The sequence below is a fragment of the Camelus bactrianus genome, chromosome 5 (genome assembly GCF_048773025.1).
Source record: "Camelus bactrianus isolate YW-2024 breed Bactrian camel chromosome 5, ASM4877302v1, whole genome shotgun sequence".
NCBI classification, from domain to species: domain Eukaryota; kingdom Metazoa; phylum Chordata; class Mammalia; order Artiodactyla; family Camelidae; genus Camelus; species Camelus bactrianus.
In genome coordinates, this window is record NC_133543.1 from 23,114,935 (window position 1) to 23,140,348 (window position 25,414).

The 25,414-nt window shown below is 38.0% G+C and overlaps 1 protein-coding gene and 1 long non-coding RNA gene across 10 annotated transcripts in view; one reads left to right on the forward strand and one right to left on the reverse strand.

Annotated features, from left to right (window-relative positions):
* The window catches only part of NCKAP5 (NCK associated protein 5), a 918,990-nt gene that overhangs the window by 548,511 nt on the left and 345,065 nt on the right, over window positions 1-25,414 (reverse strand). The window contains exon 1 of one of the 9 annotated variants that reach the window (XM_074363533.1): window positions 4,879-5,273. The exons of the other annotated variants lie outside the window; for them this stretch is intronic. The gene's annotated coding sequence lies outside the window, so the exon portion shown is untranslated. Of the gene's footprint in view, window positions 1-4,878; window positions 5,274-25,414 lie in introns of those variants that run through there. 9 annotated transcript variants of the gene reach the window in all.
* LOC141577696 (uncharacterized) lies at window positions 5,444-10,875 on the forward strand. The gene is made up of 3 exons (XR_012506972.1): window positions 5,444-5,812; window positions 6,719-6,793; window positions 6,926-10,875. It is a non-coding gene; the product is annotated as an uncharacterized LOC141577696 (long non-coding RNA).

Genomic DNA, 25,414 nt, shown 5'->3' on the forward strand with positions numbered 1-25,414 from the left:
AAGAGCAAAATGAACAGATATTTCAAAGGGACAGGCCTGTTGGATAAGATGAAATGGCACAGCTCGGCAGAAAAAGCAGGGAGGCTTGGAACACAGAGCCTGGTCTCTAAAATTGCTCCTCCACAAATATTTATTGAACAAATGAATCAATCATTGGGCCTCAGGAGGAGTTTTTTAGGAGTTTCGAGATGGCAGGATAGAAGGATGTGGATGGAGCTCACCCTCTCTCGCAAATATGTCAAAAATAAATCTCCATTTGTGGACTTTTGAATGATGGTCATTCTGACCAAACCTCATTGAAGGTTTGATTTGCATTTCTCTGATAATTAGCGATACTGAGCATTTTTCATGTGCCTATTGGCCATTTGTATGTCTTTACTGGAGAATTGTTTGTTTAGGTCTTCTGCCCATTTTTGGATTGGGTTGTTTGTTTTCTTCTTATTATTGTTGTATGAGCTGTTTATATATTCTGGAAATTAAGCCCTTGTCAGTCTCATTTTTTGCAAATATTTTCTCCCATTCTGTAGGTTGTCTTTTGTTTTGTTTATGGTTTCCTTTGCTATGCAAAAGCTTATAAGTTTAATTAGGTTCCATTTGTTTATTTTTGCTTTTATTTCTGTTGCTTGGGTAGACCATCTTAGGAGAACGTTGCTAAGATTTATGTCAGGGAATGTTCTACCTATGTTTTCTTCTAAGAGGTTTATCGTGTCTTGTCTTATGTTTAAGTCTTTAAGCCATTTTGAATTTTTTGTGTACGGTGTGAAGGAGTGTTCTAACTTCACTGATTTACATACTAGTTTTCCCAACACCATTTGCTGAAGAGACTGTCTTTACTCCATTGTATTTTCTTGCCTCTTTTGTCAAAGATTAGTTGACCAAAAGTCTGTGGGTTTATTTCTGTGCTCTCTGTTCTGATCCATTGTTCCATATGTTTGTTTTTGTACCAATACCATGCTGTTTTGATTACTGTAGTTCTGTAGTATTGTCTGAAGTCTAGGAGGGTTATTCCTTCAGCTTTATTCTTTTATTCAGAAATGCCTTGGCAAGTCTGGGTTTTTTTGTGATTCAATATGAATTTTAGGATTATTTGTTCTAGTTCTGTGAAAAATGTTGGAGAGGGTGTGGAACTACAAAGAAAATTTTCATGAAACCTGACAGACAACAAGGTCCTATTGTATAGCACAGGAATACCTTATAATAACCTATAATGAAAAAGAGTATGAAAAGGCATATATATGTGTATAGCTGAACCACTATGCTTTACACCAGAAACTAAAACAACACTGTAAATTGACTATACTCCAAGAAGAAAAAATAATGGGGCCTTAGATGAGAAAGCCATGGGGGTGACTGACAACCCTGAACCAAGGTGGCATCAGCCATCATCAGAACTGTCCACAACTTCCCTACTCAAGTCTCTCCCATTAAATAGAAAAGTCAGAGGAGGATGCCAAAGGTTTGAATTAATCGCACCTGTCTTTAAACTTCACTTGAAAACCTTGGAGATCAAGTAGAAGCTGTGCAAGTCCCGTCAGAGGAGGGATCACTAGGGCCAATCAAATTTCCCAAATATGAATATATTTTTTCATTATGTGTTTTTCCACTGACATACAATTAACCTAAACATGTAAGTTCAGCTCTAAATTAAAATGTTACGTCTAAGAATGAAAATAATACACGAGAATGCCAATATAGAGTAATACAGAGTATAGCGCATGAGAAAACAAATTCTGCAGCAAAAAACCCCCCAAAAAACAAAAAAAACAAAAAACCTACACATCTAAAAGCTTCCACAAAGCCTCATGGTACTAAACAGAAAAAAAGCTTCTTTGACAATGGGTAACTCCATTCTTTCCTACAACAGACCTTGCTCTATGACTGCTTTCTTGGCTTGTCCATTATCTAGTCTAGACCCACAGCCAGCCTCCGGCCCTAACAGGCTCCTTATGATATACCATCTTGCTTGTAAACCTTCTTTGAATAAAACTTTTCAAAGTGATACACAAGAGGCTTTTTATGATGTCTGAAATGCCAACCAAATGTTCTATTTATCAGTTGGCATTCTAGAAATCGTTTCTGGAGGAAAGTCATGAATGATATTCACAGCTGAGAAGGGAGAAACAGCTGTCCTCCGTGCTGAAGAATTAGAGAAAAGGAACACACCTACACGAAGACTTTCTGCACATTTCCCCCATAAATGATTAAAAAAAGAGAAATTTCCATTTATCCTCCCGTTTTCAAAGATAGCTCCTGTTTTCAAAGTCATGGGTTAGAAGATGACCAAAACCTTGATTGTCTTCCTATGGCTCGGACAAGACACACAAACTCATGTTTTATGGTCTAAGTACAGACAATTGCTTCATTTCTGAAGTAAATACATACCAGAAATTTGTGGATATCTCAAGAATGCCTTGTAGCTAAAGAAAGTAACATCATTACCTACTCATTTTGCTTAATTTGCTAGTCTCCCAGCAACTTTGCACTAACACTTTCATCCCATTTTAGATCCTGGGATAAGGGGATTGTCCAGGGCCCAGGAAAACTCCACCTCTTGCAGCCAGCCACCTCAGGACAGGGCTTCCTCGCAGGATGCCTTCTGGTGATGTGCATGTTACATGCATTTCACTTCTCTTCCCCAAGCTGCATTCCAGTAACTAAGCTTTGTAAGCTTCTTCTGAATTGTTTATTCTGTGTTTTCAAGCTCCATCAGCTGTTGGGATGATCTGCAAGATTCTTTTTCTTTTTGGTTAAGCAGGATTGGGGAGCATTACTGGGCCTTTTGGTGGAATCCCTGCTATTTAAAATTCCTGCTGCTGGGATTAAAGGAGATAATGCCTATGAAAGCCTTTTGTAAACTGTAAAGTCCTGGTCAAATGTACTGTGCTGTTATAATATTCACCATCGTGGCAATCACTGCAATTCAGCTATAATAGAGGCTTTAAAATGATGACAGCCGTTTGGGGCTTGTTTCTGGTCCATTCCTAACTCAGGGCCTCAGTTGGGTCTCTCAAGAAAGTTTTGTTGGCATGAATAAATGAATGGCTTTAAAACCTCGCATGGTTTTCCAAATTAATGTCCACAGGCAAAATGAAGCTAGCCATGACAATTCTGATAATGCAAATACTTTGCCAAAAATACTGAAATGCTCAGAAAAATATTGCAGAACAGAAGTTCTTTTAGAGATCATTTCATTGATAATGACATCTTGCCCTCTGCCATGAGTACTGGGGAGGAAGAGAAGGGATACAGTTTGGGTCAGGAGTTTCTGAGTCCAGAGAAATTTCTATCCATTCACAAGAGCTTAGAGGATGAGGTTGCCATTCCAGAAAAGGGAAAGGATAACAAGTCTGGGGGGTAGGGTGAATATGCAAAAACACAGGAGCAGTAAAGGTATCCAGCATTCCAAATGCAGGCCTACTCCCCAGGCTGTGTAACTTTCCAGGATGGAAATGACCAACTCTCTGTGGGAAAAGGGAAGAGGCACTGAGTGCAGCGGGAGGAGAAAGGTAGCTAAAGAAGAGGTATGACATGCATGAATAGTTTTTGGAAAATGCTTTCCAGAGCATTTGCAGAAACAGTACTGGCTATTAAAGAAGTGATCTATTTTAAGTACCTATGTGTAAGAAGGGGTGTGTCAGTAGGTGGGGGGCTGACAATAGAAAGGAAAATTATGCTGTCCAGAAACAGCAGTCTTGTTTATCCCACTCAACAGAAACTTTGAGAATAAGAAGAGAAGCTCAGGGAGACTGATGATTACTCAGGAAAGCAAACTCAGGCACCAAGTGTACCCCTAGGGAATAAGGATATCCTTACAGCCTCTTTTTACCAAGGGGTGGGGTGGGGTGGGGTGAAGCCCGGCCTAGAGTTAGGAAAGGAAGCAAGCGGTCGGCAGGGCCCCTGCACCAGTGTGGTGGCTAAGCTGCAGAATATATCGTATTTCTGCCCATCAATCAGCATTAAGCTGCTTTGCAGCCTGAGCTTTCGGCAGACAGTTGCCAGTAGCAACAGGCCACACACTAGTAGCTCCTGGCGAGCTGGGGCTGCCAGAGTTAGAGGCCTTGAGCTGGGTAGACAAAGTCAGGAACCCACTGGTGATGGGCCTGGCAAGGGGGCGGGGATGGAGCGTCTCAGGCCACTGGCCTCTGGGGTCAGCGGGGATGAAGGGTTTCGGGTGGCCAAGCAATGCGCGTGCCAAGTACAGCAGCCTCCCAGCCCCCTTGGGGGCGCCAGAAGTTAAGGCCAAGGGGCAAGAGGGGTACTGGTCCTTCGCTTGAGTGGGTTGGAGTAACCAAGATCCGCCCTCCCCCTGCCACCCCTGCACACCGCCACCCTTCAAGGAGTCTCTGGAGGATGCCAACGTGGAACTGTGTCTGCACGTGTGCTTGTTTTCATTTGCACACCCAGCACACAACCGAGGCCCCACAGGTGGAAGGGAGGGTGTGTGTGTGTGTGTGTGTGTGTGTGTGTGTGTGTGTGTGTGTGTGTGTGTGTGTGTGTGTGTGTGTGTGTGTGTTATGTGGGGCTCGGACTGCATGGGAGCGGGAAGGTGGGTGAAAACACACACACTGGGCTCCTACCCATCGCTTCCTTCCGGGTCCAGGTACAGGCGCTTGGGGAAGAGATCCCGTAACCTCGCGCTACCTCCCCGAACTTCTCCCCCTGCTGTTGGGATCGGTAAGGTGAAAACAGTAAGGGCGACGGTGAGGGAGGGCGGTATAGAGCTGAGAGGAGCCGAGGAGACCGCAGAGGGAGGCACAGAGGCAGGGAGTCCGCGGGGACTAGAGGGAGCAAAGGAGCTGAAGGACCGGGCTGGAGAGACCGCGGGCGGCCGGGCGCTGGGGGCGGGCCGGGGAGGGGAGCGGGCCGGCGTCTCCTTACCTGGCCTGTGATGGAGCATTTTGCAGTGCGTCGGGGGCGGGCTGGGCGGACTTGCAGTGCTGTCACTTCGGGGGCAGCCAGGCGCTAGCCGCGGAGCCCGGAGTTGACAAACTTGCCATGTCCGGGGCTCGCAGAGGGAGCCGGGGCCACGCGCACCCCGCTGCCCACCGCGCCTGGCCGCGGAGCCTCCGTGCGCTCTTCCGCTTTGTTGTGTTGCACGGGTCTCCCTGCGCCTGCCTCCCAGTGTCTCAGTGCCCTCTCGGCAATGGGAAGTTTGCCTAGCCTTCCGGGAGGCCCCTCAGGTCCGCGTGCCACTTTCCTCTTGGAGGCGCGCGTTAAACAGCTGCCCCCGGAGGGCCGGGCGGGCAGCTCCGTGCGCTCCTAGCAGGAGGCTCCGGCTCGTAGATTCCCGCCCCCCCCCACTCCCCCTCCCCGCCCCTCTGCGTCCCCCCCACCCCCAGAAGCTGCTTAGGATCAGGCTGTCAAATCCAGCCCATCTGCTGCAATCATAATCAGTCTCAACCGAACGGTTCTGACAAATCTCTGCCTGGAGCCGGAGTTGGGGAAGCCTGTGGGTGAGGGGCGGGGAGGGTAGGAGGGGGCGAGGGGGTGAGCGGGCGACAGGGAACCGCGAGAGGAGAGGGGGGCCTAGAGGCTTCTATTGTCTGCCCCAAACAGAGGAACTGAAAGGGGAAATGGGGATCCAGAAGGAGAAACAGTGCTTTCCTTTTCCAGTTCCCACTAAGAAAAATCAGTGTATGCCGGCAGGCCCCTGGCATATCCCACCCCTTACCCGCATCCCAAACCGCTGCTTGCTCAGTCTGGGTGGAACGAATTTCTGCTAATGAACTAAACAAACAGGTCCTGTAATCTTAGCATCAGGCTGATCCGGAGACTGGCACGGATAACCAAAGTACAGTATCCTAACTGGCAGGTAAGAGCTGGAACTAACAGTCATTTGTCTGGAGTCAGAAGTTGGTTTCCAAGTACATTTGAGAATCAAGCTTAGGGAGGGAGAACCAGCGTGTACTTCTCGTTGAAGCTGGGTCCTTTTCCTCCTGTTGGCATTTTGAGAGATAAAAGGAAAATCTGCTCTGGGCAAGAAAATGCTTGAAGTCAGTTTAACCCGAGTCTGAGTTTAAAGAATTCTCCTATTTTTTCCCCATATTCTTATGGAAATGCTCTTTTTAAAGAAATAATATTTTATTAGAAAATAATGACCTCTAAAACATATTTTTTTCCTCAAACTAAAATACTTTCTTCTGCAGATGAAATAAGGTGCTCCTTTCCATAATACACCTATTTTAATATGCCACAGCAGTATAACCGCACACATTTCTACTGGTGATAGGCTTACTAGGATTACAGCAAAAGTTTTTTTTTTTTTTAAATAACAGCACTCCTAGATATACATAAATCTTAAAGCATAAATAATACAACCGATGGGATTATGCCTGGTTTTGTACATTCTTCTGAAGTGCTGGAAATGTTCAATTAGCCTGAATGACACTATTTATTAGGGAAATAATTTGTTGGATAGACAAATCATTAGTTGAAAAGTTGAAGAGGAAAAATTTTAAGTTATTTATTCAATAGGTATAAGAGCTAGGCAAAAATAAATATACTTTACTGTGAAAACTGAATAGTGTTTTAAATTAGCGCTCAAATCATTCTTTCGCTTTATCCTACAGTTGAGAAATGTGGGCAAGCCACAGTAACCCCCATTTATCCAGCCACAGACTGTGTCTTCTACTTATTTTACAGCCAGTGGTACTTACAAAAGCAGTATGCAGTGATGGGCACTCCATGAATACTGATAGTTTGGAGTTTTGATTTGCAGGTCAGGATTAAAATCATACACATCGCCACGGCTTGACATGTGAGGTAAAATGAAGTTCACTTGTTACTTTCCACAGTAAGTAAATAATGGGAGTTAAGGACAACCACCACTCTGATTTTAAGATGTTTGTATTAATTTTTCAAGCTTGTGATTTTTCATTGTCAATTTGTTTAATGTGTTTACTGTTATTAAAATTTTTGTTAAAAGATTGATCAACACGGTACCAAGAAACAGATATTTCAAAAAAAGGTCCTCTCTACCAGAATGAAGTATCATGCTGGTGAATAATTTAAGGACCAGTGTCCAGGAAATCGATGTTGTCCAGGGAGAGAAGAGCAGAGCGGAGAGTCAGACCCTGGGCTGTAGGTACATCCTGCTGTGTTCTGCTGTGGGTTTTGTTTTTCCCTCAAGTTGGCAGTTTAAACACTGCATCAGGGCCAAGCAAGAGATAGGTTAAATTGATGGCTACACCTCCAATTCATCATGTCCTTGATTCTAACTTCAAAATATATCTTGTCCAATTCACTCATTTATTTCTCATCATTTATTGAGTACTTACTATGTGTCAGTGCTGGAAAATATATATAAGCGGAAAATCAGACAAAACATTTTGACCTTGTGGAACATACATTCTGGAGAGACATTAGAAAAGAATATGTAAGGAAATAATATTTTCTTTTAGAAAGGAGTCAGTGCTATGGAGAAAAATAAAGCAGGGAGGGATGAGTGGTATTCAAGTTTAAATAGAATTGTCATTGACGGTCCTACTGGAAATGCTAAGGGTGAGTTAGTAAATAAAGGAGGTGAGGAAGCAGGCAAGCCATGCAGATTTCTGAGGGAAGCCGGTCTTATTAAGCAGAAAGAGCAGGTGCAGTGGCCATGCAGATGAATGTACCTGGACAAGGTCTAAGAACAGCAATGAGGCAGTAGGGATGGAACAGAGCAATGGAAGAGGGTTAATGGGTGTAGTCTGAGAGGGCAGATCTTTGAGTGGGACTTAAACGCAATTTATAGACTGGTTCTTCCTCTAAATGATGTGGGAGGGCAGAGACAGAAGGTTTTGAGCAGAGGAATTTCCTGATCTGACTTTTGTTTCCTGATCTTTCTGGGTACCATATTGCAAATTAATTATAGGAGAAAAAGAAGGAAGGAAAGGGGAGGTCTGTCATTAAGCCCTTGCAAGAATCCAGTAAGAGAGGATGACTTGGACAGGACTATAGCAAGAAGACTAATGAGAAGTGGTGGCAATTTGGGATGGTTTTAAATTTAAAGCTAAAAGTATTTGCTCAGGAAAGGGGGTTTGGAACTCAAGGAAGGAGTAAAGAATAATTCCCAGTGTTTGGACTTAGCTGCCAAAAGGATGGAGTTGCTATTCATTGAAATAGGGAAGACTATGGGTAGAGCAAATATCAGTGGAAGAATCAGGGGTTCAGTTTTGAACGTATTAAAATGATGATGCCTATTAAGTTAAATTTTTTAAATAGTTCATTTATGTAAAGCCCTTAGACTAGTTCCTGGTTTTTGTTAAGGACTATATAAATATTGGTGGCAGAGCTTGTGTTAGTGGGGTTGGTGCTGGTGGTTGTTATTGTTATTATCGATGTTTGTCAACCAAAATGAGACACTGAGAGAGCAGCTGAACACTGTGTTCAGGGCACAAGCCCAGGGTGGAGATGTAAATTTGAGAGTTGTATGAAGTATAGATAGTTAAATTAAACTCATCAACTTGGGTGGGTCGCTAAGGCCGAGAGTACAGTGAAAAAAGAGGACATTCAAGGATTACATTCTGAAAGACATCTCAACCTAGAAAGTCAAGAAGATAAAGAGGAACTAGCAAAGGAGACCACCCCAAATGGCAACCAGAGAGAGAGAAGGCAAATCAGGAGAACAGACTCCCAGAAACCTAGAAAAGAATGTATTTCAAGAAGCAGGGAGTGACTTGCTAATCAGTCTCCCGATATGACTGTCTTCATACAGAACCCAAAAGAACATATAGGAAGGCTATAAGAGAGTTGATCAAGGTTAGTGGAAAACTTAATTATCTATTGTCTTTTTATAATAATCTTGTCTGTTTATAACATAATCCAGAGTGTTCCAGCACCTAAGTAAAGATCAGGGACATGAAAGGTATTCAGTGTGTACTGAATCAAGAAATGAATCAATGAAGGATTAAAGGCCTTAGGCTGCAAAGTATTTCTCAACTTATGGCCCATGGATGATTTTGGAGGGGTCGTCTATTCTTAAATTCAAGAAATACTGACATAGGACAAGATTTCTGAGAAGGAATAGGTATGTTTCTTTTTTGGTAAGCAGTCAATAGGCCAAAGATTTCTAGCCCACAAGTTTCATATAGAACATCTTCTCAGACCATGTTCAATAAAACTTAAATTAGTAACAAAGAAACAACTCATATACATTTAGAAGTTAAAAAAAATACACTTCTACAAGTAATCTTACAACTTAAAACAACAATCCTATTAAACTGAGTAAAAGATTTAAGTACAACCTTACTAAGAAGATATAAAAATGGTAACTCATTGCATGAAAAGATGCTCATCATTATTAATCGTTGGAGAAAAGCATATTAAAATCTCAATTACATATACTCACACCCACTAGAATTGACAAAATTAAAAGACTTAACAACATCAAGTGCTGACAAGGATGTAGAGCAATTTAAATTCTCATTCATTGCTGGTGAGAATGCAGAACAGTATAGCAAATTTGGAAAACCAACTGGCAGTTTCTCATAAAGCTAAACGTACACTTAAAAAGACCAGACAGCAATTCTCCTCCTGGGTAATTACCTGAGAGAAGTGAAAACACGTGTTGACACAAAGACTTGCACACAAATATTTACAGCAGCTTTATTCATAATATCCTCAAACTGTAAACAACCCAAATTTCCATCAACTTGTAAATAGATAAACAACCTGTAGTAGATCCATACATACCATGAAATACCACTCAGCAATAAAGAGGAACCAATTGCTGATAAACTTAACAGGTATGAATTTCATTCATGGCATTATGCTAAAGAAAGAATATCATACTTTGTGACTGGCTTTTGTTGGATTCCATTTGCTTCTAAAAAAAAAATCTAGAGACAAAAGGAAGATCAGTTGTTGCCTAGGGCTTGGGAGTGGAGAGGGGATTTGACTACAAAGAGGCACAAGGGAAGATTTTTGGCATTTGGAAAATATTTGATATCATGTCTGTGGTGGTTACAAAACTGTATGTTTTGTCACACTCAACAAACTGTACACCTAAAAATTGGTGAATTTTATTGTATGTAAACTAAACCTTAATAAAAATAATTTTAAAACAAAGTTGTTGTTTTTTTTTTTTTTTTTGGCTAGGGGAATTACAGTGTTTTACCACTGAGAAGAGGAAGCTTACTTCAGAAATGTCACCGGTTTGTGACCCAATGAAATAACCGATCCAAATAAGAATCAGAAATAGATGTCAAGACCATTGGGTAAAAGACTGATGGGAAATAAAATACTTATTCAGCACCAAATATCATCTCCTGATTATTTTACTAATTGCCAAAGGAAAAGTTATATTATACAAGGGCGAGCTCCCATCATATATTATTGCTTATATGATGCTCTGGAAAAGTGCGTTGCATCACTTATGAAGTATTCTTGCAAAAAACATATTTAACCTGAATCTAAGCAAGGGCTCTGACAAAATTGCCAGCCTACAAGAAGTATGGAAGATAAAGGATCCGATAAATGATACCACAAGGAAACAGTGACATACAGGGTGCTTTGGAGCTCTTCCAAAAGTCAGTGTCTATGGGTGGAACAGAGTAGAGGGACTGAAAATAGATAAAAGAGACATGACCTAACTAAATGAAACTAAAGGGATTGGATCTGGGTCCAAAATAAAAGCTATAAAAGACACTTTGTAAACAATTAGAGAAATTCAAATAAGGCTGGTATGGGATAAGAGAAATTTTATTACTTTTGCTAAGGTTAAAAATGATATCGTGGTTATAAAGGAAGCGCTAAAGGATTCAGGGTGAAGTATCATTGTGTCTCTCACTCACTTTGGAAAAACGATATATTAAACAAAATTTTAACATTTATTGATGTTCTAACTTGTGAATAGATGAGTGTTTCATTGCCCTGGTCTTTTAGTTTTTCTATATATTGAATTTTGTTTTAATAAAAGTTGAAAACAATACATACTTCTAAAAACCATGTATCAGTAACTAAATATAAAGGAATTAGAAAAAATTAGAAGTTCATGTCTTAAAATCAGAATACTATCAAAACTTGTAAGATGGAAATAACTAAGGCAGTACATAGAAAGAAATTAATAATTTTAGTGCATATTCTGGAAATGAATAAAAATGGAAAAATAATATGCAAAGAGAACAGAAAAAGTGTATCAATAAATAAGTAGAATAAAAGAAATAATAAAGATAAAATCAAAGTCTAATAAAGTATAACACAAAACATTAATAGAGGATCAATAAAACAATACCTGCTTAGATCAATGAAAAACAGAGGAGACATAAATCAGTTAGCTTAGGAATAAAAACAGCTGCACAACTAAGGATACAACAGAGACTTAAAGGAACAGAACAGCTTCACTATGAGCAACTTTATAGCAATAAACATAACAACATAGATAAAATGATCAATGTCCGAAAATTTGAGAAATCTTTCCATCAAACTCAAGAATCAATGGAATCTTAAATAACACATCAACTCAACAGTTGAAAATAAAAATTTACCCCTGTATAACAAATAGGCCTACATTTTAAAAACATCTTTATTGAGATATAATTCACAGACCATAAAATTCACCCATTTCCAGTAGGCAATTCATTTGTTTGTTAGCATCTGCAAGCTGTGCAACCATCATCATCATTAAAGTTTAGAAGGATTTTCATCATCCCAAGAAGAAACCCACAGGACAGAGTAGCAGTTACTCCTCATTCTCCAGCCAGAGATAACCAATCATCTACTTTCCATCCCTGTAAATTTGCCTGTTCTAGACATTCCATACAAAGGCAGTCACACAGCATGTGACCATTTGTGTTTGGCTTCTTCCACTTCCCATAATGCTTTCAAAATCTATGTTGTAGAATGTATCAGTGTTTCACTCCTTCTTATTGCCAAATAATATGTCACTGTATGCAAATATCACATTTTATTTAGCCATTCATTACTTAACGGGGCATTGGGTTGTTTCTACTCCTTGGCTATTGTAAATAATGCTGCTAAAAACATTCATGTGCATGTTTTTGTGTAGACAGACGTTTTTATTTCTCCTGCACATATACCTAGGAGTAGAATTTCTGGGTTCTATGATAATTATGTTTAACCTTTTGAGGAACTGCTAAACTGTTTTCCAAAGCAGCTACACCATTTTATATTCCCATCAGCAATACAGGAGGGTTCCAATGACTCCACATTCTCTCCAACATTTATTTTATTTACTATTGTTGATTATAGTCATACTGGTGGGTATAGAGGTAATCTCATTATGATTTTGATTTGCATTTTCCTAATGGCTCAGGATGTTCTGTATCTTTTCATATGCTTATTGGTCATTTATATATGTTCTTTGAAGAAATTGTTTTTGAGTTGCTATGCCCATTTTTATATTGGATTATTTGTCTTTTTATTGTTGAATGGTGGGCCCAGATGTTTTTAAGGCAATTTTTACAAAGCTTGAAAGTAATACAACGACTCTAATATCCATATCTTACAGGAATAGTTCTAGAAAATAGAAAAAGAAGACAGGAGGAGGGGAAAGAATGATGAGAAGGGGAGAAAAAGGAGAGAGGAGAGACTTTTATGGGTCATCTAGAATGACCTAAATACTGAAAGTAAACATATATCATATGAGAAAGGAAATTTTAATAAATGCAGTCTTAAAATTTCTAAATAAAATTGAATCCACTGATGTAAAAAATAAATATTGGAGCAATAATAATGGTAAGAATAATATGGCATGGCCAAATAAGGTTTACTCTCTAATGCAAAGACGATTTAGCCCTGAAAATCTACTAATTTCAAATATATACATTTAGAAATTAGAAAATAAGAGATATAATCATTTTAATAGATGACTAAAAATTTAATAACACTCAACATTTATTCATGATTTTTTAAAAAACAACAATATGCAAGTGTGAAGGCAGAGGGTATACAGGAAATATGTCTTCTTCTCAATTTTTTGGTTAACCTTCTCTTAAAAAGCAAAATCTGAAAAAAACCCACAAAATGTTAAAAAGCAAATCTATAAAACTTTTTGAAGGCTGCTTTGAAGAATATTTTTCTATCATCAGGCTGGGAAGGATAATGAAGTTTCACTACTAAATTTTTGAACCTCTGTGAGAAAAAAAATTACCATAAAGAAAATGAAAAGTTAAGTCATGGACTAGCAGAATCTTTTTGAAACATATATGTCCTAATAAGAATCACTATCCCAAATTTATAAAGAACTACAAATAAGTAGAAAATAAAAAAATTTTTAAGGAAAGTATATAAATAGGCAGTTCACAAAAAAATCATTGAATGGCAGTGCTCGATCTCATTACTGGATAATGCACATTAAAACAAAACTGAGATGCTATGGCATGCATATCAATCACAATAGAAAAATAAGAACCATGCTGATTACAGTGCATGTAGGTGAGGCTTCACGGAAACCAAAACGCTGACACGTTTCAGGTGGGGACATCTGGATCTCTGTAGGAAACTGCAGGTGCTCAGTAGTCTAAGGCATGACCACCCCACATCTGTGCAGCTGCACAAGGGCAAGTCTCACACACGTGTACCAGCATACGTGGAACATACAAAAAGTCACTGTATTATTATTATTAGTTTGTTGTTTTTGTTGTTGTTCACTTGGCTGTAAAACTCCAGCCATTTAATCACAAATGCTTTCCCATCCTCACTCATTGCAGCCCCGGGAGAATCATGGGTTTAACTGTGGGGTGGGGGAAGTGCTGTGGAAAGCCAGGGTGAGTAGCAGCAGCAGGCTGACTCCTGAGAGCATCAGGCTGGGCTGTGCACAAGAGGCTTATCTTCTGCCCAGCCACCAGCAGGGAGCTCAGTCCAAGGCAGGTGGGGGCTGCCACGAGTCCAGCCAGAGAGCATGGGTGGAGGCCAGGCCCGGAAAGAGAAAGAGGGAGATAAAAACAGAAGAGACTCTGGTCTGTCACCAAGCCTAGGCCCTCTGGTCTGTCTGTGCCAACTGCAGCCAACGGAAGCTGGCCTAGCTCATCAAGGGGCCGATGCCACTCACACTGCCCTTGCCTTCTTGGCCTTCAAAAGGGTACCCACCTTCCAGTTATAAGATGAATAAGTACTAGGGATGCCATGAACAGAATGATTAATATAATTAACACTGCTGTACATTATATATGAAAGTTGTTAAGAGAGTAAATCCTAAGAGTTATTATCAAAAAGAAAAACAATTATTTCTATGTCTTTAACTTTGTATGAGATGATTGATAGAGATTGCAATAAATCTGTAGATAGCTTTGGGTAGTATGGCCATTTTAACAACACTAATTCTTCCACTCCAAGAGCATGGGATATCTTTCCATTTCTTTGAATCACCTTCAGTTTCCTTTATCAATATTTTATAGTTCTCAGCATTAAAGTTTTTTTACCTCCTTGGTTAGGTTTATTTCTAAGTATTTTTTACACAGTTTTAAACAAAAAGAAAACCTAAGGAATCGGAAAAAATATTTGCAAATGATGCAACCAATAAGGGCTTAATTTCCAAAACATACAAACAGCTCATACAACTCAATTAAAAAAAAAAAATCAAAAAAATGGACAGAAGACCTAAATAGACATTTCTCCAAAGAAGATAGACAGATGGCCAATAGGTAAATGAAAAGATGTTTAACATTGCTAATTATTAGAGAAATGCAAATCAAAACTACAATGAGGTGCCACCTCACATAAGTCAGAATGGCCATCATTAAAAAGTCTATAAATAACAAATACAGGAGAGGATGTGGAGAAAGGGGATACCATCTACACTGTTGGTGGGAATGTAAATTGCTGCAGCATTTATAGAGGTTACCTAAAAAACTAAAAGTAGACTTACCAAATGATCTACTTCTGGGCATATATCTGGAGAAAACTATAATTTGAAAAGATACAGGCACCCCAGTGTTCATAGCAGCACTATTCACAATAGCCAAGACATGGAAACAACCTAAATGTCCATCGACAGATGAATATATAAAGAAGATGAGGTATATATACACAATGGAATACTACTAAGCCATGAAAAAGAATTAAATGACTTTTACAGCAACATGGATGGACCTAGAGATTATGCTACTAAGTGAAGTAAGACAGAGAAAGACAAATATCACATGAAATTACTTATGTGGAATATTAAAAAATGAGGTAAAAGAACTTATTTACAAAACAGAAACAAACTCACAGACATAGAAAACAAACTTATGGTTACCAAAGGGGAGAGTAGGGAGAGATAAATTAGGAGTTTGGGATTAGCAGATAAAAATTACTATATATAAAATACATAAACAACCAGGTCCTACTGTACAGCACAGGGAACTATACTCTATATCCTATAATAACCCATAATGGAAAAGAGTATGAAAAAGAATATATATATATAAATAACTGAGTACTTTGCTATAAACCAGAAACTAACACAACACTGTAAATCAAATATACTTCAATAAAAAAACTAAAACATAAAAAAAAAATTGACCAATTGACCTCTCTACATAACTTCATCAAATTTTTAAAAAATGTGGAGCAGGAGAAGAAGGCACAAATACAAGATAAGAAGTGACAAACAGGAAATAATCACTAAAACAGAAAAAAATAGTGTAAGAGGCTATTTTATAGATCTTATCTCTATACAAATAAATTTTAAAATAGATAAAATGGAATAATTCTTTGGAAAAGACACCTACCAAAATTAACAATATTAGAGACAGAAAGCTTAATTAGATTAACATTTCTAGAAGAATAAAGAAAGCAATTAATATTCTAGCCTATCAAAACAAAAAAAAAAACTATAGGCCCATATGGTTTCACTGGGGGATTCTAACAAATCTCCAAGATCAGACTATTCTAATGTTCCATATTTTTCCCATGGAAAATGAAGGAAAACCTTCCATTTCTATGAAGCAAGCATAACTGACAGTTGTTATAGACTGAATGTGTTCATTCACAATAAATCCATATGTTGAGACCCTCCCCCTCCAATGTGATGGTATTAAGAGGTGGGGCATTTAGGAGCTAATTAGGATTAGATGAAGTACGAGGGTGAGCCTCATTCATGGAATTAGGGGCTTTATAAGGGTCAAAAGAGAGCCTGCTTCCTCCCTCTGCTCTCCACCATGTAAGATACAGTGATAATGAGGATACAAGGATAAGCTGGCAGTCTGCAGTCCAGAATGGGACCCTCACCACACCCCAGCCACACTGGTACCCTGACCTCCAACTTCCAGCCTCCAAAATCTGAGAAATAAATCACTGTTGTTCTTAAGCCACCCAGTTTATGGTGTTTTGTTACAGTATCAGGAATTAAGAAAACAATTTAACCTGATGAATACAATTAAAGAGGAAAACAAAAATATGTATCGATGTCATTACATATATCAATACAAAGATACTAAATAAATATAAGCAAAACAATGCAACACTGCATTAAATATACATATATACACGTACATACGTGTATATATATATATATAACCAAAGACCACTTGCATTTGGCTCAGTATTAATTAATTCATTAATATACTACACAACATTAATTAATCAAATGAGAAAAATCATGTGATTCTCTACGTAGATAGTATTAAAATCCTCTGACAAAATTTAACATCCTCCCTGATGACAACTCAAGAGATAGGAATTGATGTGTATTTTCTTACATGATAGAACTCACATACACAACCCCTCAGTCAGAACACCAGATCTCACTTAAGGAGAAATATTTGAGACATTCCTATTTAAATCAGGAACAAGGCAAGGATACCCACTGCCTTCACTACCAGCCACCATTATGTTGCAGTCAAGCACAATTATATAAGATAAATCAAAGAGAAGCATAAGAATTAGAAAAGAAACAGTAAAAACTATATTTGAAGACGACACGAAAAATAAAGTGAATCACTTATAAAAATTAACTCAATAGAAATTCAGAGTTAGCAAAAGTCAATATACAGAAGTCAATCACCTTCACATACACTGATGATAACCTGTTAGAGGACATACTAATATAGAAAACTTCATTTCCATTACCAACAGAGAAAATAAAATACTTAGGGGAAAATCATATGAAGAAATATACAAAACCAGAGGAAATGTTTAAAACTCCTGAAAGTCACAAAAATAGACTTGGAGAAACAGAAGGCATCCTCTTATCTATCAGAAAGACTCAACATTATAAAGATGTCAGTTCTCTCTAAGTTATTGTATAAAAGTAATACAATTCCAGTAAAAGTACCAACAAGATTCTTTTGGAGCTAGACAAGTTAATACTCAAGTTCATATGAAAAACCCACAAGAATACCCAGGAAAACACCAAGAAAGAAAAGATATAAAGGAAAAAATAATTCCACTGTACAGTAAACATACAATGGTTGACCCTTGAACAACACGGGTTTGAACTGCACGAGTCCACTGTTTACACATGGATTATTTTCAGTAGCAAATACTACAGTTCTATGTGATCTACGGTTGGTTAAATCTGAAGGTGTAGCTGGACCCTTGGTGGAGGGCCAAATAAATGGAGATTTTTGACTGGACAGAAGGTCAGGGCTCCTAACTGTGTGGTGCTGGTGCATGGATGGACAGGCAGGCAGGAACAGATTATGAAGTCCAGAAATAGACCCAAGTACACATGGAAATACACATACATGATAAAGATGGCATCTCAACTCACTAGGTCCAAGAATGGGTTATTCTCTCTTTTTTTTTGTTTCCAATAAACATTGCTGGGACAACAGGTTGGCCACTTGACCAAGAAGAGTATTACATTCATACCTCAAACCATACACAAGCATAAACTTCAGTTACATCAGGAACCTAAATGTAATGAGTGAGACCCTGCAAATACCAGAAAAAAAAACATATGTGAATTCCTGTATAATCAAGGTGACAGGAATGGTTATCAAAAAATGATTCAAACTCCAGATTTGAGAAAAGATGCATAAATCTGACTACCTAAAATCTTTAAAATAGCATAGTATATTAGTTTTCTCTGGCTGCTGTTACAAATTATCACAAACATAATGGCTTAAACCACATAAAGTTATTATCCTATAGTTGGTAGGTCAGAATCCGGACTGGTCTCATTGGTCTCAAATCAAAGTAGGGGGCTGCACGGCTTTCCAAAAGCTCTGGAGGAGGATGTTTCCTTGTTTTTCTAGCTTCTTAGATGCTGCCTGTGTGCCTGGGATCATGATCCTTTCCCCCATCTTCAAAACCAGTAATGCTGCAGCTCTCTGATTTTATTCCATGTTCAAATATCCCTCTCAGTACAGGCAAGACTAATTCTTAGCCTGTAGGACCCTCGTGATGATACTGGGCCCACCTGAATAATCCAGGATAATCTCCCCCCAACCAAGGATGCTAATTTAATCATACCTACAAAGTACCCTTTGCCACATAAGGTAAAATGTTTACAGGTTCTGGAAATTAGGGCATGGACATTTTTGAGGGGTATTACTATGTCTAATACGTACAGCCAAACAAACCCCCCAAATCAAAAGACTATTGACAAGCTGGGAGAAAATATTTGTAGTAGATCACAGAGAAGAGGTAATATCCCTAATACACAGAGAATTCTTAAAATGAGAGGGAAATGCCAAAAATGTAATAGAAAAATGAGCAAAAGTCAGGACAGACAATGAACACAACAATATGAAGGCGGCCTCTGAACATAAGAAAAGATGTTCAAACTCACTGATAACTAGAGAAAAACAAATTAAAACCACCCTAAGATACCATTCTTCTACTGGAGAAAATTTACACTCCTACTACTGGGGAGATGTGTGCATAAATACGCAGTCTCATACACTGTCAGTAAAAAATATAAATTGGTGCAACCTTCTTGGAGGAAAATTTGGCAACATCTAACAAAACTATGTATGTATTTATCATTTGAGTGAGTACTCTCATTTTTTGAAATTTTCTCTAAATGGAAGCACACTTTCAACATTACAAAACGACATAGGCACATGATTAGTCATTGCTGAATTGTTTGTAATTGTCAATTATTGCTTAAAATATTTCTAACTTATCCCTACTCTCCATCGATTTCTTTTTTCCCCTTATTTTATGGTTTATCTTTCTGGTTGGATTATAAACTACTATTCAATTTTTTAAGCCTTTATGGGCAGTTTCCACACTATTTTCTATGTAGTAGTACCGAATAAATGGTTGCTGATTTGAACATTATTAGGGCTAAATAAGCATTTGTTATAAGAAATTTCATTTCTTAAAATAAAGCTTTCATATAACTAACACTATATGGCTTATTAATTTTGGATTTACCCCAGATCATTGTCTACTATACTTTTTTCATGGTTCTTCTGAAGTTTCTGTTTTATCACAGCCAGTTCTAATTAGAGAAATTGGATTCCTTCAATAATTAAACCTCTGAGGCTAGGGCACAGGGCTGAATTTGGCACAGCTACTTAGAGCAAGATTCCACTGTTCTTGCCACACTTTTGCAGTCACAACTGAGTCGATCATCGCTCTATGATAGCATCGTTGTCATTTATGAAATTTGTAAGCAGAATGCACTTATGTAGTGCCTGGGTATTTTCCTGGGGCTTGGTAACAATACAGATAAATACACATCCAGGCTCTATCCAGTCATTCCATTTTTTGAAACTTCTTTCATTAATATAGTTATTCAACCATCATTTATTAAGCAACTATCAATCAGATACTGTGCCAGGTTTTTAAAAATCAAAACTCTGTGGTCTTTAAACCAAAACCGATCATGACTTCAATTTTTAACAGCTTATTTTCTGGTTATTTCCTGTTTGTATTCTCATCCTATCTTTAGTCTGGCTCCTTAAGCTAATGTGTGTTTATTACATATATTAGTATGAATTTACATGTACATATATATATGTCAGTATGTGTGTATGTATGTATGTAATGTGTGTTACTATCTCTATAGACCCATATGTTGCTTTTATCAGAATGCCTCCCTTTATATTTGGGAACCTGTAAGCAAAATAATAATCTAAGTGCAAAGAAGGGGGAAAATGGCCGTCATGGACACACATACTTATGTTAAGTTGGCCTAAGCCCAACAAATCCAAGGCTCAGATGAGCATCCTCACATGTCTGACATGGCTGTATAAGGCGGCAGTTGGCATATATTGAAACCAGACTTGCATGTAGGAAATTCATTATCCAATCCTCTCCTCTAGCACAGGGATAGCATCTATGGTTTTCCAACAACCTATGGAATGCAGTCTTATGAAAATTAACATTTTTACGAGAAACTCTACCAAAAAGTTAGCCATGTGGTATCTTTTTCACTAGGTGCTAAAAGAATTTCACAAGGATCTTATTAACCCTTATAATATTTACCTGATTAATGATTTATTTTCAATTTTTTAATGTTTCTCATAATAGAATCATAGAAAGAGTATTGAAAGGAGCCTGGTACCGCTCTTCCTGCTAGCTTTATAGATGGGGAAATTGAGCTTCCAGTATATTCAGGACCACACAAGGGATTTACAGGGAGAACTCAGAGTTGGCTGTGAGGTTTCCACATCCACTGTTCAGCATCCTGGCCATCAGCCTGGTGGAACTTTTAGTGCCCCAGGGCTTACAAGAGCAGCTCTCAAGGATGCCTGAGACAGACTTGGAGACAAGAAATCAAATGTATGATGAGTCATAATCCTTCTTTACTTATTCAGGAGTTGGTATGTAGAAGGTTGCAAAACAAAACAAGAGTGTATTTTAAAAACTTACTCTAGATCAGGAACTGGCACATATAGGTGAAATCTTGCCTATTTTACCAAATAAAATTTTGTTGGAACACAGTCATACCCACTCACTTACGTTGTCTGTAGCTCCTTTTCAGATCCAGCTACAGATTTGGGTAGTTATGACAATGACCATGAGGATATGGCCAGTAAAGCCGAAAATATTTACTGTCTGGCCTCTAAGGGAAGAAATTTGCTGACCACCCGCCTACTCTAGAAAATATTGCCCTCTTACAAGCTATAATTATAAACATGAGTAACTATACTTTAAAAGACTACTAATGATTATAATTTTGAGTTACATTTTGAAACAACTATGGTAATTAAAATGCATGTTATAGATTCTAATGAGCCCTCAAGTTTCTGATATGTTTTTCTACAGCATATACACTCTTGCAGAATCTAAGACATTCCATTTTTGATAGTAAGAATAGGAGTCATTTTAGCTAATTAACTTTTAAAATTAAACCTAAATTAACTTTTTATAGCCAGCAATAACTACAGCTAAGAATACTTCTCGACAATTAAAATACAGTGTTCCTAATGAATGGATAGCCAATGTAACTTTCTTTACAAAGAGAATTATAGTTGTTTATATAGTTTCATTTTGTCTTTTGTGCATTCAAGATTATTGTATTTTCCCAAAATGTAAACATGAATTTTTTTCAATCTGTTTTTATGAATTAGGAATATAACATTTGTTAAATTTTTAGATTATCCTATAAAATCTTAAAATTGCAAAACTATTTTGCTATTTGGGCACTTATAGTAAACTTAAAGAAATATTAGAAGGAATGGGCCCCAGAGTTTCTTATGAAAGGAACAGAATTTTGAGACTTATTATGGCAATATATTGGGGATAACATAAAGGAAAAGTCTAAAGCTGAAATTGGTATATAAGGGATTGAAATAAGGTAGCACCATAACAAATTATTACTTTTTAGGAAATAAACTCTAGGCAACACAGAGAATCTGTTCTGACTTTATACTGTTTGGCCTGTAACTGGAGTCAGGATAGGCTTGTTTATACTATGGTAATAAACTACTCCCAGATACGCATAGCTTGACATGAAAGCTTATTTCTTCCTCACACCTCATATTGGCAGGGGCCTCTGCTCGTGGTAGTCATTCTCTGACCCTAGCTTTAGATAAAACACCGTCTTGAGCATTGCTGGTTGTGATGCCAGAAAGAAAAAGCATGTTGGAGGGTGGCACGTGTACAATAAATGCTTCAACTTGGAATGTCACTTTTACTAACAACTCACTGGCCAGAATGAGTCACATGACCCCTCCCAGCCACAGGGGAGCAGGAGCTGCAACCCTATCATGTGCCCATAAGGGGTTGAACAGAAATATTTACTAACAACTCATTGAATGTTTAGGATAATGATTCAGGACTCAAACCTCAGGCCAGATTAGTTAATTGTGCTTCACTTTCCTCATCTGTAAACTGAAAATACTAAACCTCATAGAAATAAAAGGATTAAGCAAGTTAATACTTATGAAGTGCTTAGAAGAGTTATCAGCATAGAGTAAACTGTTACTGTTGTTTCATCTTAAGCTTTGTACTTGCCACACTGCTCTTCAGAGCCAAAAACAGAGGAGGGCAGCCTTGGAATGCTGACCTGGGCCCAGCAGAAATGCCTATGAGATAGATCTGGAGGGAACTCTAATTTGAAAAGACACATGCATCCCAATGTTACAAAGGCCAAGACATGGAAACAACCTGTATGTCCCTCGACAGATGACTGGATAAAGAAGTTGTAGTATATTCATACAATGGAATACTACTCAGACATAAAAAAGAATAAAATAATGCCATTTGCAGCAACAATGGAGGGACCTGGAGATCATCATTCTAAGTGAAGTAAGTCAGACAGAGAAAGAAAAATATTATATAATATCACTTCTATGTGGAATCTTAAAAAATGACACAATTGAACTTATTTACTCAAACAGAAAGAGACTCACAGACACAGAAAACAAACTTAAGGTTAACAGGGGGGAAAGAAGGAGAGGGATAAATTGGGGCTTGCTGGATTTGCAGATACTAACTACTATATATAAAATAGAAAAAAAAGTATTACTGTTTAGCACAGGGAACTCTATGCAATACTTTGTAATAGCCTATAGTGAAAAAGAATATATATATATCATGAATGTATGTATAACTGAATCACTATGCCGTATACCAGAAACTAACAACATTGTAAATCAACTATACTTCAATCAAAAAAATACTGTGTTTGGGTCATGTTATGAATGTTTAAAATTAACATCAAAGAGTCCCTACTTTGCCACCTCTGCCAAAGACATGGCCCAGGGCCATGACATGCCATGACAATTCTTTTTTTTTTTTTTCATTTTTCAGTTTTATTGGGTAGAATTGTTACAATTTGACTGCACATATACAATATATTGTATATAAATACATATACACAATATATTACAGATATTTTTAATTTACATATATATAGTGTTCATTGTTTCTAAGAACATTTAGAGCTTTAGTTTTTTAAACTTACATAGTTATCAAAGGAATAAAGCCAACCACAAAATAAGAATTGATTCAAAAAGATACATACACCCTGCTATTAACAGCAACATTATTTATAATTGCCAAGGTATGGAAACATCCTAAGTGCACATCAATAGATGAATGGATAAAGAAGATGCAGGATATGCCATGACAATTCTTGCTTCCATTTGGAAAAGCCTCCAAATGCCTTATTTTGGATGGCACAAGAAACTGCTAGGCTACTGGGTTTATGAATAGAAGATGGACATTCAAGGAACCAATTCTGACTTCTTTTTAACCACGATAATTATATCTAAATATTCTTGTTTCCAAACAGGAGCATAAAGGGTATTTCCCCGTTCTAACTTTACATGAAGAATCAGGTCTTGGAAATCCCATGAGAAAGTTTTCATAAGAATTTATCCACACTTTCTTCTTTGGTTTGCTCAAATGAGAAGCAGGAAACCTTCCAGACACCCTGAACCTCTGACCTTTTTGTGGTTTTCCCATCAATATACACAAACATCCATGCAGCCATTCAAAAATCTCTTCTCACTGCAGCATAGCATGGCCTATGTTAGACCTATACCTAGAACACTTCCATTTTTAACCTACTGCTGGATGAGTTTAATTGCATGTTTCTTGGGAAAAAGAAAATCACACTGGCTCAGAAGGGGCAGAAGCCCACTGCCACACCTACCTATCTGGTTTCCCAAATGATTTTCCCGAGCCACCCTAAGGACTCTGTCAGAATGTTTCCTGCTGCCTAGTAGTGAATCAGCTTTTGCCTCTCACCCAATCTCAGCTCATTCCTTCTCTGTGACAGTATCAGAACATCCACATCTGACAACAGTCCCAGCTAATTAATTTACTCCAATGTCCAGCAGCCTTTTGACAGGAAAAATAATCTACGTGGTATTTATTACAAAATCTCTACCACTGTGACAAAGATGAATGCAAACTTTGCGCAACCATTTTTCAGCTGTTATCCAAAGTTGAAAGTGATTTTCCAATGTTAACTTTAAAGTTAGGAGGAGGAAGATAATGGTTCTGCTTTAAAACTGCCTAGAAATCAAAGTTCGATAACAGTGGTTTAGCATCAAGCCAGAAAAATAACCTCTCCTACTCTGTAGTAAATGGACCAGAAATAAACCTCGGGGTAGGGAGATACACACAAAGAATGGGCAGTGGAATTGGATTTCCAAAATAAATGATCTGAAACTCTTAGCATAATGCATCTTCAAAAAGTGGTATCTTCCCTCACCTCCCCTTTCCTCTGGCCACAGGTATAGGGAAAGCAGTATCTTCCTTGTAAAATGCAAATACCTCTATCACAATATGCCTGAAATTGGAAAAACCTAAATGCGAACCCCAATAACATCTACAATGCCCAACTCTGACCCCTGTTAGACACAGACTACCCAGTAGTTCCACTCACTTTGGCTGGGCTCTAAAATACTTTCTCACGACCCTTCTTTTATCTTGTTAGCATTATCCTTCCTAATACTCCTTAACCTTGGGATTGTAAATGTTAAATTAATAATTGCTCATTTCAGTGATAATCTGAAACCCATTCCCTTCTTCCTTCTGAAGGCCAGAGTAATCATCCAATAAAAGTTCTACTAAGGTCAGGAATGACCTAATTTACTTGTAATTATTAATTCTTCTCTGACCTCTTAACTATAAATAAAGCCTTGGCATTGGAAGAAAGAAGATGTGAAACAGGACAAGGCAATTTTTAAAAGTCAGGAAATAAAAGAGCAGTGGGCAAAAAGAGAACAGATTTTCCAAATTTAAAACACTCCTTGCCCTTTCTTGAAATAATGATTTATATTCTTTGAGTCCAAGAGAGAGTAACCGGATATGCATGACGCAATGCTGGAATTTTAGGTATTTTGCCTAAAGGTTATTAACAATTAGTGCCACTGGGGGGGAAAATCATAAAGTCAGGATAACAACCCTCTCTCAAAGGATGACTGAAACTGGGCTTGTAATCTGGTCATAATAAAATATATTGTGTTTATATTAGAACCCCATTTATTAAGAGGAATATTGACAAGCTAAAGTAAGTCCAGTAGGTGGCCATGATTCAGTGGGGTCTGAAATGTAGGTTGTATGACGAGCAATAGAAGAACCTATGCTGCTTCCTTTGGAAAAGTGAAGACTGAGGCCAAGCATGTAAAACTGTCTT